Source organism: Gorilla gorilla, chromosome 5, assembly GCF_029281585.2.
Source record: "Gorilla gorilla gorilla isolate KB3781 chromosome 5, NHGRI_mGorGor1-v2.1_pri, whole genome shotgun sequence".
NCBI classification, from domain to species: Eukaryota; Metazoa; Chordata; class Mammalia; order Primates; family Hominidae; genus Gorilla; species Gorilla gorilla.
The window spans coordinates 140,352,767-140,368,857 of NC_073229.2; the positions used below are offsets into that span (position 1 = coordinate 140,352,767).

The window sequence follows — 16,091 nt, forward strand, 5'->3', positions numbered from 1 at the left end:
TTAGCTCGATTTTAGATCTAATATCTGTTGTCAGATGATACATTCAGTTATCTTTAAGCATAATGTTTTATAGAGTCTCTATTCCACTGGAGTTCAAAATAATAGAAGATAATATGCCATTTATTCATTTAAATTTTTAGTTATAAACATTTTCTAATTTTTAAGTCTCCTTGAGTCGAGGATTGGTCATAAGTACCTCTATTAGGTACTTAGTTAGGCTTCAGGAATATAGTTACCTCTATTAGGTACCTAGTTAGGCTTCAGAAATAGAAAAGTTACATATAAAATTGCTATTGTTGTCAAAAACAGTCAAATATTGGCAGTTTCACTGGCAATAGACAGTTGGAGTTCAGTCTAGTAACTTTCTTACTGGTTTAGTCATACTCATTTTTATGTTTTATGCAATGATATGAATAGTCTTGTGGGACTAAGTTTTGATAAACTGAGTATTGTTTCCTTACCTTCTGTGTGGATTTTATTGAAGATACATGTACAGAAATGCAATTTGGCAAAATAAGCATCGAAAGGAAAAGCAAGTCTTACTACGCGCCAAAACATTTTTCAAGTACCATTGCAGTGTAAAGCTGTGTGTATTGCATTTGGAAAATGCATGGTTCATCTTTGAAAATAGAATGTGCGATACATGCCTAAAGGGAAGATTTCTTTTTTTTTTTTTTTTTTTTTTGAGACAGAGTCTGGTGATGGGCTAATTGAAGTGATTGACCAAAGAGATGTTAAAACATGGCTCTCAAATCAGCACTGATTTGTGGTGTACTTTTTCCCCCTCAGAATAGCAATGAGTCTATTGATTTTACTTTTGGCTATTTAATTGTAGTGTAAACACTTAATTAAAATGTGTGAAATTTAAAAATATTTGATAAATATATTCAATATTTTAACAAAACATCAACATAGCTGGAGTAGGTTTTGTCTAGCTTAAAAGATGCTGTCACTGAGGCCGGGATTTCTTTCTGTTCCTGTATCCTAACACCGTCCATGGTCACCCAGTTTCCCCTCAGAAGGAGACATGGTTATTACTTGTTTTCTTACCTGGCCCCTGACAACAGATTCACCCAAACACATTATACTCCTTGCTACAGGTGATAATGTTCCTGCTCTGTGATTTTTATGTTAACCTTATTTTAGGTCTTCCAACAAATGCTGATGAAAAAAAAATACACAAAACTTTGTATTTGCTTTTTTAAAAAATGCGAGAACAGTGAGGTGGTGTTTAAAACAGTTTGAAAGTACACAGTTCATGGTGTTTATTTGGTAAACTTACAGATTAATTTAATTATGAAAGGGAGAGGTTCTCCCTGAGAAATATTTGGATGGTTTTGATGATGGAATTAAATAATTTCTCATTCATTCTATTTTATTTCACTCATCAAACTAAAAACAAAGCACTGTTTGATTTGTTTACGCCTCAGGATTAATAACTCTTAGCAGAGGCATCTTGTTACTTTCTTTGACTTGCCTATGATGCCTTGTAGGTAAGCAAAAATAATGAATTGTTTTAATATCATTTTTCTTCATAAGATAAAAAACATCATTTAGGAGTTTAAAAAACAAACCATAAATAACCATATACAACCACATTGTTCTTTCTGTTCAACTTTTACTCCATGTGCTGATTTGAAATGAGGCTGGTATAACAGAATAGAACTTTGGTTTGACAGGGAGTGTACAGACTTTAATATTAGGCTGGTGCAAAAGTAATTGCGGTTTTTGCCATTGCTTTCAATGGCAAAGTATGTGGCTGAGTATGATATGGCCTTGAAGTATTTCTATATTTGGATTAGTTAAGGTTACAAGAGTTTGCATGGGTTTAGTGCTTATAAGCATTGTTAGACAACTGTCGTGATGGTTACATGTTATATAGTTTCCTAATGTCTCCAGACTGCTCCAGATATCTGGGATAATCTGAGAGAAATAATAATCTTTCTTATTATTAATGACCAATTCATTTAGCACTTTATAGTAGTGGTTTTTAATTTTTGGTTTTTGTCACTTGCCAACACAAACATCTCTTTTGGAATTCAGTGGCCACTTTCTGGGTGCTCTAGAGGACCATTGTGAATTAACATGGCCTAAAATCATATTTTAAGAATATCATCTAATACGTACTGAATCCAGTTTAAGAAGTTTGACTAAAGCAAACAATCTAAACAATTTAAAATGACTTTGAATCCATCCAAAATCACATGTGTATTTACCTATCAGTATTCTGCCGGTCAATGAAATTACATATGAGTGAGGTTACTCCATTACAACATAGGTTGTAAAAGCAAAAGATTAGAAGCAAGGCTGGTATCCATCTAAAGGGCACTGGGTGAATAAACAGCACTGCATCTACACAAAGAAGTAATGTACTTCTCCTTAAAAAAAAGAAAAGAGGGAGGAAGTTCTGTGTGTACTGAAATGGAAACATTTCCAGGGTATATGTTTTTTAAAGAGCAGATACAGAGCTTATACATTTTATGCTATCTTTTATATAAATGGAAGTGGAGGTGGATAGGTAAGTGTTTATACAAAAAAAACAATGGGAGAATTTACAAGAGACAAATGTATTCAGTTACCTAAAGGCTTTAGGGTTGGGAATGGGCTAGAAAAAAATTACATTGACTTGAATCAAGTTCAAGAGTAGCTTTTATCTCCTGTAATAAAATATTATGATAGTGACAAATATACTTTCCTAATCATGCCATCACTTAAAAATCTTGAAGTTATGTAAAGGTCAATAATATATATTTTCTTTGAAAGCGTATCTTCAGTCTCCTGTTCCCCATCATCTTTTATTTTGGAGAGGAATAAATAAAATATTTGCCATTTGTCTCCTGTTTTCTTGTGTTTGCTCTTCACTTTCTGTAGTTTTTTCGTCCTCTGCACCCATTTCTCTAATTTTCTGGCTAAACTAATGAACTTTGTTTTTAGAGTTAAAAAAATTTTTTTAGGTTGTAGATCTCATTCAACTAGTTGTGTTTTGTTTATTAGTTAGTTTGCTGGTTTAATACTATGTAGGCACTTTGAGGTTGAAAAAAATGTGTTCCATTATCTTTGCTTTCACTTAGCTTATTATAGTCTGCCTCATAAGGGATTACTATGCTGTGTATAGTGCAAAGTAAAAAGGAATGCATCTTAAAGAAGACATGGGCAAAGTAAGGGAAGAGGAGACTGATTACATGTGCTAATTGCAGATATGTGAAAGAAAGCATAAGGAAGTCTTCGTGGAGGCAATGGTAATTTAGAGTTGCCTTGAAAGATGACTTTGGTCATGTAGAGATAGGGGAGAGAAGTCAGATGGAATGACACTGCAGATATTCTTATTGTACTTTCATAATATTTGCTTTTAAATTTCAGCATATCTTGAATAAGAAGTACACTTAAGAGTAATATCCAAGATATCTATGGATATGAAGAAAGTAGAGATCAGATAGCAATAATTTTGTGCTTCACGTCCTCTCCCCAAGCCACCCCACGGCCCCATTACATCACAACTCTTGCCACAACCCCTTTTGTTCTCCTCAGGAGCCCAGCTTGTGTAAGTAGCCCCTGGTGCATTGACCAGCCACTCACTCCCTGGCAAGAAGGCCTGCTGCATTTTCCTCATCATAGCTTGTTTATTTGGATATTTTTTTCTCTTTGCCTAAGTGTGTTCACTTCATAGCACTGCCTCCCTTCCACCAAATAGACATGGAGGGGAGGAGACCAGGTCTTGGGCTGCAATTACATGGATTATTTGGGTATGAGAATATGGAAAACAAAGCAAAACTAACCTTTGATAATATGTGTATCCCAGATATTTGCCCCTTTTCCCTCTACCTCATGTTTTCATTATTAATTTGGTTTAAAAATGAGGATTCCCCCCATATCTCTTGAGTTAATTACAGTGCTCTGAGTTTCTGTAAAAATGTCGGATTGTGTGGCACCAGTCAGTTGTCAACGTAACTTGGTTAGTGGAACCCTAGACAAGTAACTGTATGGACTTCTACCTTATTACAGTCTTTGGCCACTGCTATCTTGGAAGCTCAGGCAGTGGGAAAAGAGCTATGGGGACAGGTTCAAAGAGTTGAAACTATGTTGAAAAAGCTGCCTGCCAAAAATCAGTGAAGTCTTAAAACTAAATAGTTTTTTAAATTAGAAAAATATTAACATGAATTGTTGAAGAGATTTGAGTCCAATGGGGGATCAAGTGTATGTGAAATTGCATTTTTTAAAGTTATTCTTTTCCAGTAGACCATAACAAAAAATTACATGAAACCACAAGAGAGGGTGTCTCCCTGCCTTCCCCGAATTTGGGCTCATTTTTTAACAAAACAGAATAAAAACAGTTGAACTAAATTAGAATGTTGAAATGGTGAGAGTGGGTGGAAAGATGAAAGGCACTTCACTTCAAACAGACTCTAACGGGGAAATCAAAAACTGATAATAAGACCACCCAGCTGACCTGACTCACCTATTCAGGATCCTTCTGAAAGCCTCTCATCCCTTGTATTGTACGTCTTTTAGGCTAGTAATAATATCATTGAAGTACAGAAATAAAATGTCTCAAACGTGTTACAGGAACATCCAGAAAAATGAACAGCATATTTTCCAATTAAATCTTTCAGTACTTCTCTTTCCAGTTTTTTCCTCTCATCATTTGACGTTTCCACTTCTTAAAAAGAAAAAGCATCACATATTGGCAGCTTGAGCTCTCAAAAAGTCAATTTCTCTGAACTACAAGAGCTTTCTAGTTTCAATAGCTATTAATATAATGAGTTCAAATTACTACAGTTTTTATTACAAATAAATCTACAATTGACAATACTGGTTATCTGTCATTGTTGGGAGATGTTTCGTATTACAAGTGAGTGTAGATCTGGGAGTAGTTTAGTGTGCTACCTCGGTGAAGATACATGGCATTTCAAACAATAGCTTTCTCGTTAGTCCTGTGCATCTACATGGATGCTTTCCTCCTTCTGTTTAAATCTCCTACTCAAGCTTCTCTTCAAATCCAGAAAAAAAAAGTATTGAGTTTATAAACGATTTACTTTTTATTTAACCTTTGCTTAGTGAAGACAAGAAGATAAAAACTTAGCAATCTTATGAGACACAGAAGGAAGTATCATTTTCTTTAAATACATTTTATCTCTTCAGAGAAATTATTTAAATAGTCACAGCCAGTATTTTTGCCCTGTTTTTCATCTAGTCACATTATTGGTTATATAAACCTATTGTCACACGTTTGAATTTCTCCTACCTGTATTTGCTGAGAGATTCCCTATATGCTTGTTGTTGGCTGCTCTTTAAAAGTCACTACTTTGTCATCCTGGTGTGTTCTTCTGTCAGAACTTCATGGATGCTGTCAGTGGTGATCCCAGGAGGGGTAAAAACAGTCCACTACTTCCCGAGCTTTTTGGGGGTTGCTTTTGAACTTTATACTTTTATACAAAGCTCTGCTGAATCATATGCTGGCTACCGAATGATAGTTTGCCTTCTGATTCATTTCCAGGAGAGAATATCTGTTGTTTTCCAGCAGTCAGTGACTTTTTTGAGACGCAGATGGGGATTGGGGAATTTCATTTATTTGATCCCATGTGTAAATGCAAGAATGGAATGACACGTTGGCATGAATGCTTGCATTAGAATAGCTCAAATACAAGTTCTTCAGTAGTTTTAATTAATAAATCTAAATGATATGTACATTTTATTAGGGAAATTACTTCCTGTCTACTTACTAACTAGCAATGTTATGGAATTCCACAGAAGGATATCTTCTTATGCCATTGCTCTGGGATCAATGTTTTGTTTTTGTTTTTGTTTTTTTTAAGTATACAATTATGTGACTTTTTTTGGTAGTTTTATGGATTTTTATTCTGCATTACTCCTTTTAAAAATTGATTTCACCGTATGAGGTTTATTCTTATCAAAAACCAGAGAAGCATAACTTTCTTTTTCCGTAAAGAGAAAAAAGACATTTTCAAGTCATTATTTCTATTTTTTAATTCACATGCTTTATCCTAATTATTTGAGAATTTACACGTGTGATTATTCATTTTCTACCCATTCCTTTGTTCTTTATTGCCTCTGAGTTAAAGTATACCGTGCATTATAGAATGTCTTAAATGTTGCAGACTTTTTTCACCATTATAACTATCTGTCGGGTATTCTGGATGTCATGTGAATAATTTGCCAACTTGCTGAATCTATATGATGTAGCTATAGCCTGTAATTTTCTTTATGCTCCCTGCAGCACACACAACACTTCTGTAATCTTTTTCCCCTTTTCTGTTAAATTCAAGGGATATATGTGCAGGTTTGTTAACGTGGGTATATTGCATAATTGTGAGTTTTGGGTTTCTAGTGAACCCATTACTCAAATAGTGAACACTGTACCAAGTAGGTAACTTTTCAACATGTGCTTTCCCCCAGCCCCCACCTTGTGGAGTCCCCAGTATCTATTATTTCCATCTTTATGTCCATGTGTACTTCACTTATATGTGAGAACATGCAATATTTGTTTTTTTCTTTCTGAGTTATTTCACTTAAGATCATGGCCTCCAGCTCTATCCATGTCGTTGCAAAGGACACAATTTCATTACTTTTTATGGCCGTGTAGTATTCCACAGTGTATATATACCACATTTTTTTTTATTCCAGTCAACTTTTGATGGACACTTAGGTCAATTCCATGACTTTGCTATTGTGAATAGTGCTCAATAAACATATAAGTACAGGTATCTTTTTGATAAAATGATTTATTTTCCTTTATGTATATACATAGTGGTGGGGTTGCTGGATCAAAGGGTAGTTCTATTTTTAGTTATTTGAGAAATGCCCATAATATTTTCCAAAAGTGTTTAACTAATTTACATTTCCACCAACAGTGTATATACATTTCCTTTTCTCCACATCCTCTCCAACATGTGTTATCTATTGGCTTTTTTCATAATAGCTATTCTGACTAGTATGAGATGGCATCTCACTGTGGTTTTAATTTGCATTTCTCTGATGATTAGTGATGTTGAGCATTTTCCATATGTTTGTTGGTCATTTGTATGTCTTATTTTGAGAAGTGTCTGTTCATATCCGTTTGTCTACTTTTTAATGGAATTTTTGTGTTTTTTTTTCTTTTTGATTTGTTTAACGTCTTTACAGATTCTGGATATTAGTCCTTTGTCAGATGCATAGTTTGCAAATATTTTCTCTCATTCTATATATTGTCTATTTGCTCTGTTATTTCTTTTCCTGTGCAGAAAAACTCTTTAGTTTAATTAAGTCCCATTTGTCTACTTTTGGTTTTGTTGCGTTTGTTGTTGAGGTCTTAGTCATAAATTCTTTGCCTAGGCCAATGTCCAGAAGAGTTTCCCCTAGATTTTCTTCTAGTATAATATTTATAGTTTGAGGTCTTACATTGAAGGCTTTAATCTATCTTCAGTTAATTTTTTTATATGGTAAGAAATAGGGGTCCACCAGCCATCCCATTACTGGGTATATACCCAAAGGACTATAAATCATGCTGCTATAAAGACACATGCACATGTATGTTTACTGCGGCATTATTCACAATAGCAAAGACTTGGAACCAACCCAAATGTCCAACAATGATAGACTGGATTAAGAAAATGTGGCACATAATACACCATGGAATACTATGCAGCCATAAAAAATGATGAGTTCATGTCCTTTGTAGGGACATGGATGAAATTGGAAATCATCATCTCAGTAAACTATCGCAAGAACAAAAAACCAAACACCGCATGTTCTCACTCATAGGTGGGAATTGAACAATGAGAACACATGGACACAGGAAGGGGAACATCACACTCTGGGGACTGTTGTGGGGTGGGGGGAGGGGGGAGGGATAGCATTGGGAGATATACCTAATGCTAGATGACGAGTTAGTGGGTGCAGTGCACCAGCATGGCACGTGTATACATATGTAACTAACCTGCACGTTGTGCACATGTACCCTAAAACTTAAAGTATAATAATAATAAAAAAAATAAAGATGCATTGATACAACAATGTAGATAAAAATAAAATTATATAAAGCAGATTAAAAAAAAGAAATAGGGGTCCAGTTTTATTCTTCTGTATATAGATAGCCAGCTTTCCCAGCAGTATTTATTGAGTAGGATATCCTTTCCCCATTGTTTATTTTTGTTGACTTTGTTGAAGATCAGGTGTGTGGCTTTATTTCTGGGTTCTCTATTCTGCTCCATTGATCTATGTGTCTATTTTTGTACCAGTAGCATGCTGTTTTGGTTACATTAGACTTGTAGTGTAGTTTCAAGTCAGGTTATGTAATGCTTGCAAGTTTATTCTTTTTGCTTAGGATTGCTTTGGCTATTTAGGCTCTTTTGGGTTCCATATGAATTTTATAATTGTTTTTTCTAATTCTGTGAAATATAACATTTGTAATTTGATAGGAAGTTGCATTGACTTTCTAGATTGCTTTGGGCAGTATAGTCATTTTAATGACATTGATTCTTCCTGCCCATGAGCAAGGGATGTTTTTCCATCTGTTTGTGTCATCTACAGTTTCATTGTTTTATAATTCTCCTTTGCATTTCACCATCTTAAATGTATTCCTAGATAGCTTATGTTTTTGTACGGCTATTGTAAATGGGATTTTCACCATCTTAAATGTATTCCTAGATAGTCTATGTTTTTGTATGGCTATTGTAAATGAGATTGAGTTTTTTATTTGGTTTTCTGCTTGACCATTGTTGGTGTATAGAAATGCAGCTGATTATGGTGTGTTAATTTTGTATCCTGAGACTTTAGCAAAGTTATTGATCAGGTCCAGGAGTCTTTTGGAGGAATCATTTGGGTTTTTTAAATGTAAGATTATGTCCTCAGTGAATAGAGATAATTTGACTTCCACTTTTCCGATTTGGATGCCTTTAATTTGTTTCTCCTGCCTGATTGCTCTGGCTAGAACTTCCATTACTATGTTGAATAGGAGTGGTGAAAGTGCACATCCTTGTCTTGGTCCAGTTCTTAAAGGAAATGCTCTCAATTTTTCCCTGTAAGTATGATGTTGGCTGTGGGTTTGTCAAATATGGTTCTTAGTATTTTCAGTTATGTTCCTTTAATGCCTAGTTTATTTAGAATTTTTATCATGAAGAGATGTTGGATTTTATTGCATGTTTTTTCTGCATATTGAGATAATCATGTGATTTTTGTTTTTAATTCTGTTTATGTGGTGAATCACATTTATTGATTTGCATATGTTGAACCATCCTTGTGTTCCCAGAATAAAACCCACTTGATCGTGATGAATTATCTTTTTGATGTGCTGTTGGATTCAGTTTGCTAGTATTTTGTTGAGGACTTTTGCATCTATGTTCATCAGGGATATTGGCCCATAGTTTTCTGTTTTTGTGTTATCCTTGCCAGATCTTGTTATTAGCGTGATACTAGTTTCATAGAATGAGTTTAGGAGGAATTCCTCCTCCTCAATTTAAAAAATATATATTTTTAGGCCAGTGACAGTGGCTCAGAGCGCCTGTAATCCCAGCACTTTGGGAGGCCGAGGCGGGCAGATCACGAGGTCAGGAGATCGAGACCATCCTAGCTAACATGGTGAAACCCCGTCTCTACTAAATATACAAAAAATTAGCCGGGCGTGGCGGTAGGCACTTGTAGTCCCAGCTACTCAGGAAGCTGAGGCAGGAGAATGGCGTGAACCCGGGAGGTGGAGCTTGCAGTGAGCCGAGATCGTGCCACTGCACTCCAGCCTGGGAGACACAGCGAGACTCTGTCTCAAAAAAAAAAAAAAAAAAAAAATATATATATATATATATACATATATATATATATATATGTATATATTAGTAATATTGATACCAGCTCTTCTTTGTATATATGGTGCAATTTGGCTGTGAATTCCCCTGGTCCTGGGTTTTTTGTTGTTGTTGTTTGTTTGTTTTGGTTGGTAGATCTTTTATTACTGATTCAATTTTATAATTTGTTGTTATTGGTCTGTTCAGGATTTTAATTTCCCCCTGGTTCAATCTGGGAGGTTGTATGTTTCTGGAAATTTATTTGTTTCCTCTAAGTTTTCTAGTTTGTGTGCATAGAGATGTTCATAGTAGTTTCTGATGATCTTTTGTATTTCTGTGGTATCAATTTTAATGTTATCTTTATCATTTCTGATTGTGCTTATTTGAGTCGTCTCTTTTTTTCTTGTTTAATCTAGTTAGTAGTCTATCAATTTTTGTTTATCTTCTTAAACAACCAACTTTTGGCTTTGTTGATCCCTTGTGTGATATTTTAGTCTTAATTGCATTTAGTTCTGCTCTGATCTTTATTTCTTTTCTTCTGCTAGTTTTGGGTTTGGTTCGTTCTTGTTTTTCTAGTTTGTTAGGTACATCATTTGGTTGCGAATTTGAGATCTATCTTTTTGATTTATGAATTTAGTAGTATGAACTTTCCTCTTAACACTGCTTTTGCTGTATCCTAGATTTGATATGTTACATGTCTATATTCATTTCCAATTCTTTTTTATTTCTGCCTCAATTTTGTTAAAGTCATTCAAGAGCAAGTTGTTTGGTTTCCATGTATGTATGTGGTTTTGAGAGTTCCTTTCAGCATTCATTTCTAATTTTATTCTGCTATAGTCTGAGAAGATACCTGATATTATTTTGATTTTTAAAAATCTATTGAAGTGTGCTTTGTGACCAAGCATATTGTCAATTTTAAAGAAAGTTCCATGCACAGATGAGAAAAATGTATATTCTTTGGTTGTTGGGTGGAATGTTCTTTAGGTGTCTATCCATTTGGCAGAGCCCGTTTTAAGTCAAGTTTCTGTGATAGTTTTCTCCTTCAGTGATCTGTTTGGTGTTTTCTCTGGGATGTTGAAGTTTCCCACTATTATTGTATGGCTTTTTATTTTATTTTCTTAGGTGTAGTAGTACTTCTTTTATAAATCTGGGTGCTCTGGTGTTGGGTAATGTATATATTTAGGATAGTTAAATCTTCTTATTGAGTTGAAGTCTTTATCATGTATCATACCCTTCTTTGTCTTTTTTTACTCTTGTTGGTTTAAAGTCTATTTTATCTGACATAAGAATAGCAACCCCCGGTCTTTTTTGTTCCCCATTTGCATGATATATCTTTCTCCACCCCTTTACTTTGAGCTTGTGTATGTCTTTATACATTATGCAGGTCTCTTTTAGGCAGCAGATGGTTGAATCTTGTTTTTCTTACCCAATTTGCTAATCTATCTCTTTTAAGTATTTATGTTCAAGGTTAATATGCATATGTGAGGTTTTGTTCCTTGCCTAATATTGTTAGCTAGTTGCTTTGTAGCCTCAATTATGTAATTAATTTATAGGATGTGTGAACTTTGTACTTATGTGTGCTTTTGTGGTAGCAAGTATCATCTTTCTGTTTCCTTTTAGCATTTTTGGTGTACTGGTCTAGTGGTGACAAATTTCCTTAGCATTTGTTTGTTTGGGAAATACTTTATTTCTGCTTCATTTATGAAGCTTAGTTTAAAAAGATACATACTTTGGGAGGCCGAGGCAGGCAGATCATAAGGTCAGGAGATCAAGACCATCCTGGCTAACATGGTGAAACCCCATCTCTACTAAAAAAATAAATAAATAAAATACAAAAAAAGCGGACGTGGTGGTGGGTGCCTGTGGTCCCAGCTACTCGGGAGGCTGGGGCAGGAGAGTGGCGTGAACCTGGGAGACGGAGCTTGCAGTGAGCTGAGATTGCACCACTGCGCTTCAGTCTAGGCGACAGAGTGAGACTCCGTCTCAGGAAAAAAAAAAAAATTCTTGGCTGGCATTATTTTTCTTTAAGAAGTCTAAAACTAGATCCCTGTCTCTTCTGGCTTGTCAGTTTCTGCTAAGAAATCTGCTGTTAGTCTGATAGGATTTCCTTTATAGGTGATTTGATCCTTTTTTCTAGCTGCCTTTAAGATTTTTTCTTTAGCGTTGACCTTGGATAGTCTGATAACTATATACCTTGGTGATGTTCACCTTATATCATATCTCACTGGTGTTCTGGATTTCTTCTACATGGATTTCTATATCTCTAACAAGATCAGGGAAATTTTCCTGAATTCTTTCTACCAATATGTTTTCCAAATTGCTTACTTTTTCTTCTTCTTTCTCAGGAATACCTATAAATTATAGATTTGGTGACTTCACATAGTCCTGTATTTTCGAAAGGATTTGTTCATTTGTTAAAATTCTCTTTTCTATTTTTGTCTGACTGGGTTAATTCGAAAAATGCCTCTCCTACATCCACAACAGTGGACTGAGAGAGCAGGAGATGACCCCCCTCTACATCTGTTACCAACCACCAGTACCACCCCGTTCAGTGATCAAGTTTGTACCTGCATTTCTTTTGTCCCAAGGGGGTTCTTAGTGGGCCGCACTTCCCCCTCTTCTAGGGGCAGCCTGTGCTTAGGGCTGAATGTCTGGAAATCCCACAGCTCCCCAGGGACCTGCTGGTCCCCTGTGGTTGTCAAGTCAGAGCAGGTTCTGGGCTATGTTTGCAGGGTACTGGTGATTGCAACAACTCGGGCTGAGATTCCCCATGCAGGGTAGTAGCCCACAATGAATGCACAACCAGTATGGTGTCTGCCCTCTCAGCTCAGGCTTGAGGGGAGTGAGGGGATACCTGCACAAACTAGCCACTCTGTGCTCTGTCCGCAGGAAGATCCTAAATCCACACTGACAGCATTGCCTGGGGTCATGAAGGTAGAAAGGCTCCCTGACAATTTGGCAGTCAGCAGCTTATTGCAGGGGTGAAGGGAGAAGAGAAGCACCCCAACCTACCCTTTATGTGGGATTCAGAGGTTCTCGGGAGTCAATCTCTGCCAGACTCTTGCTGCTTTCCTTTTCTGCAACCCCACATCAACCAGTGGGGTTTCCAACAGATCCTGGCTATCTTCCCTAAGCTTTCCATTCAGATCATGACCATTCACCTATGTCTTTGATTTTCTCTCTGAGGATAACTGACATCCAAAATCCCTAGTCAGCCATACAGATTCCTCCTAACCAACAATTTTGATACATGGTGGTTGGATATTCAGTTCTAATTAAAAACATAAAGGAATGGATCAACCGATCTTCAACAAAGGTGCTAAGAAATCACAATGGAAGAAGGATTTTGTTTTCTGTAAATGGTATTGGGAATCGTGGATATTTGACTAGTAATTGTGATGAATTGCTAGAGGCTGAGTGTTGGGCCATCAGAGAGTGAGAAACTCCTGGCATCGATCTCCATTTACCCAGTTTCCCAGATATTTCCCTCGAGGTTTTCACTGCTGACATCCTTTTCCACATGCTGATAAAAAACACTCTTAAAACCAAGTTCAGTAGTGTATTTCAAAAGTTAATTCAGTTATTTATCTAAATCCATGAGAAATTTCTACTAAAGTTTCAGAGACTTTTCATCTTTTATCTAGTAGTTACTTAAATTATGTAAGAGATAAAAATGGTTCCCTGATGTAAACTTCATCACAGTGGTTTCTATTTAAAGACGAAAGGACTGAAATTCTGAAATGTCTGGAATCTGACCTTGAAATGAGAATAATTTTTTGTTATTCAGAATTGAGCCAGGGAAGTATCTTGCCTTTCTTTCTTGTCTTTATTAATTGTTTTGGGGAGCCTACTCTGTACAGAGTTGCATATTAGGCCTACTATAGGACTTATAAAGATGGTTTATAAATTTTTGCCCCCAAGAAAATTAAATCACACTTAAAACTATTCAGAGCATGTGATATCCTTAGAATTATCTTTTATCACTGATGATTTGTATATGTTCAACCAAATGCATCAGATATAAAAGTGACATACTTTGTACTTAAAAGGTGTTTGTAAAATTGGTTCAAATAGAAGATTTTTTTTTTTTTTTTTTTTTTTTTTGAGACAGATTCTTGTTCTGTCGCCAGGCTGGAGTGCAGTGGCACAATCTCGGCTCACTGCAACTTCCGCCTCCCAGGTTCCAGCGATTCTCCTGCCTCAGCCTCCCAAGTAATTGGGACTACAGGCATGCGCCACCACTGCCGGCTAATTTTTTGTATTTTTAGTAGAGACAGTGTTTCACCATGTTAGCCAGGATGGTCTCAATCTCCTGACCTTGTGATCCACCTGCCATGGCCTCCCAAAGTGCTGGGATTACAGGTGTGAGCCACCGTGCCTAGCCCAAATAGAACTTTCTAAGGCAAAAAATATGCATCATTTTGATACCAGTTATTTGTACTGATTTCATTTGATAAAATTGCAATATTTTATAAATTGACAGGCATTTTTTACTTCCTTCTTTTCTTACTCTTCTACCCTCCATTAGTTTTTAATTTGTTTGAATTGTTCATAGGCAATGTTTCAGCTCAGTGACTTGGGAAGTAGAGCTTTCCTAGAAAAGTCAATGCCCATGGCCATTGTTGGATAATTACCTTGCATAGCCCTCAAACTGTTATGAATAGATATGATTGTTTAGCTCAAATGAAGTGTAACATTAGAGCTAAACAATCATATCTGTGTATTGGATGTTGATTTTCTGAAAATTTTTTTATTTCACTTTCATTCTTAGAGAATATTTTTAATGGAGGTCTAGGTTAATGGTTATTTTCTGCACTATAGTCTAGTTTCTATTGTTTATGTTGAAAATTCAGTTATCAGTATAATTGTTCTTTAAAGGATAATCTGTTTTGCTGAGATTACTAATTTCTCTTTGTCTTTGGTTTTTCATCTTCGATTTATGATGTACCTGGTGTCTTTTTTTTTTTTTTAATTCTCCTTGGAGGGCTTCTCAGATGTTCACTTAACACCATTGGTTTGTTTTGGAAAATTCTGAGCCATTATCTCTAAAAATATTGTTCTGCTCCTTTTCTCTTTTCTCTCTTTCTGGGATTTCAGTTATTCATATTTTAGAAGATATTTTTACTATCATTTATGATCTTTCACCTTCTCTCTTCTCTTTTCTTGTCTGCCTTTTGTTCTGTTTTCTTTTAATCTCATTTCTAACCATTTTTCTAATTCTCTCTTCAACTGTGTCTAATCTGCTTATAAACCTATCCATTGAGCTTTTAATTTTGGTTACTGTATTTTTCAGTTCTAGAATTCCATTTAGTTCTTTTTCTATTTTTCAATTCTCTGACAAAATCTTGATTTTATTTTAGAGCTTCTTGAATTTATTATTTATAGTTTTCAAGTCTGTCTTTATACCATAGGAGCTTCTGTGGATCTGGTTCAGTCTGTCTTCATGCCATAGCAGCTGCTGTGGATCTGGTTCTGTCATGTATTTTCCCCCTTTTTTTGTTTGTTTTGTTTTTATATTATATTGTCTCCTTGAGTATCTGATAATTTTTTATTGATACCAGCTATTGTATTTTTTTAATTTTATAAAAAAATGTTGAGGTCTGGATTACTTTCTACAGAGTACTTTTCTACAGAGAAAAATGTTGAGGTCTAGGATAACTTTCTACAGGGAGAACTTATGTTTGCTTCTGGCAGGCAGCTAGGGCTCTAGCACTCCTGGATCACCTGTCATCAATTTTTAGAGATTGAGGTGATGTGAAGTTGTGCTTCAGGCCATTGAGAGCTGTATTATATCTGGTTCATACTTCTTTCTATAGTATAGCCTTTTGGGTCAACCTGGAGAGCTCATTAACTTCTAATAAACCATGGAGAGTTTATTAGCCTCTACCTAACCTTGGCAGGCACTGGCCTCCATTTTTTTGTCCTCCAAGCCTCTTGAAGATTGCGACTTCTTAGGCTCTCCTTTACTTTTCTTGAAGTTGGTGTTACTGCTAATTCCAGGCAGAAGCCGCAGATTCCAGGCTCAGCTTTCTGGGTTTCTCTTTTCCTCAGCTTCTCAACTTGACCTCTTAAATCTTCATTGACATTTTGGTTCTTCAGTGCTATTAAGCAGATATTTTTTAAAGTTTGTTTAACTTTTCTAGTTATCCTCAGACAGTTTGTTCAAATGGCATAGTTTTTCACTGTCAGAAGCAAGAGACCAATTTCCACAACATTTAAAAAATGAAAACATGTTATAGTTTCCAGTTTATGACTGTTACAATATTTTGTGTCTATGCTTATTATATTGCCACTTCTGTAAGTTCAGTAAGCATAGTG

General features: G+C 35.6%; 2 protein-coding genes across 2 annotated transcripts in view; one reads left to right on the plus strand and one right to left on the minus strand.

The window, feature by feature from the left end:
* COL10A1 (collagen type X alpha 1 chain) overlaps positions 1–5,486 on the minus strand; it is a 39,880-nt gene extending 34,394 nt beyond the window's left edge. Inside the window, exon 1 of the mRNA XM_063707810.1 lies at positions 5,243–5,486. The gene's annotated coding sequence lies outside the window, so the exon portion shown is untranslated. The remainder of the gene's footprint in view (positions 1–5,242) is intronic.
* The window catches only part of NT5DC1 (5'-nucleotidase domain containing 1), a 146,241-nt gene that overhangs the window by 55,317 nt on the left and 74,833 nt on the right, over positions 1–16,091 (plus strand). The gene's annotated exons all lie outside the window — the stretch shown is intronic.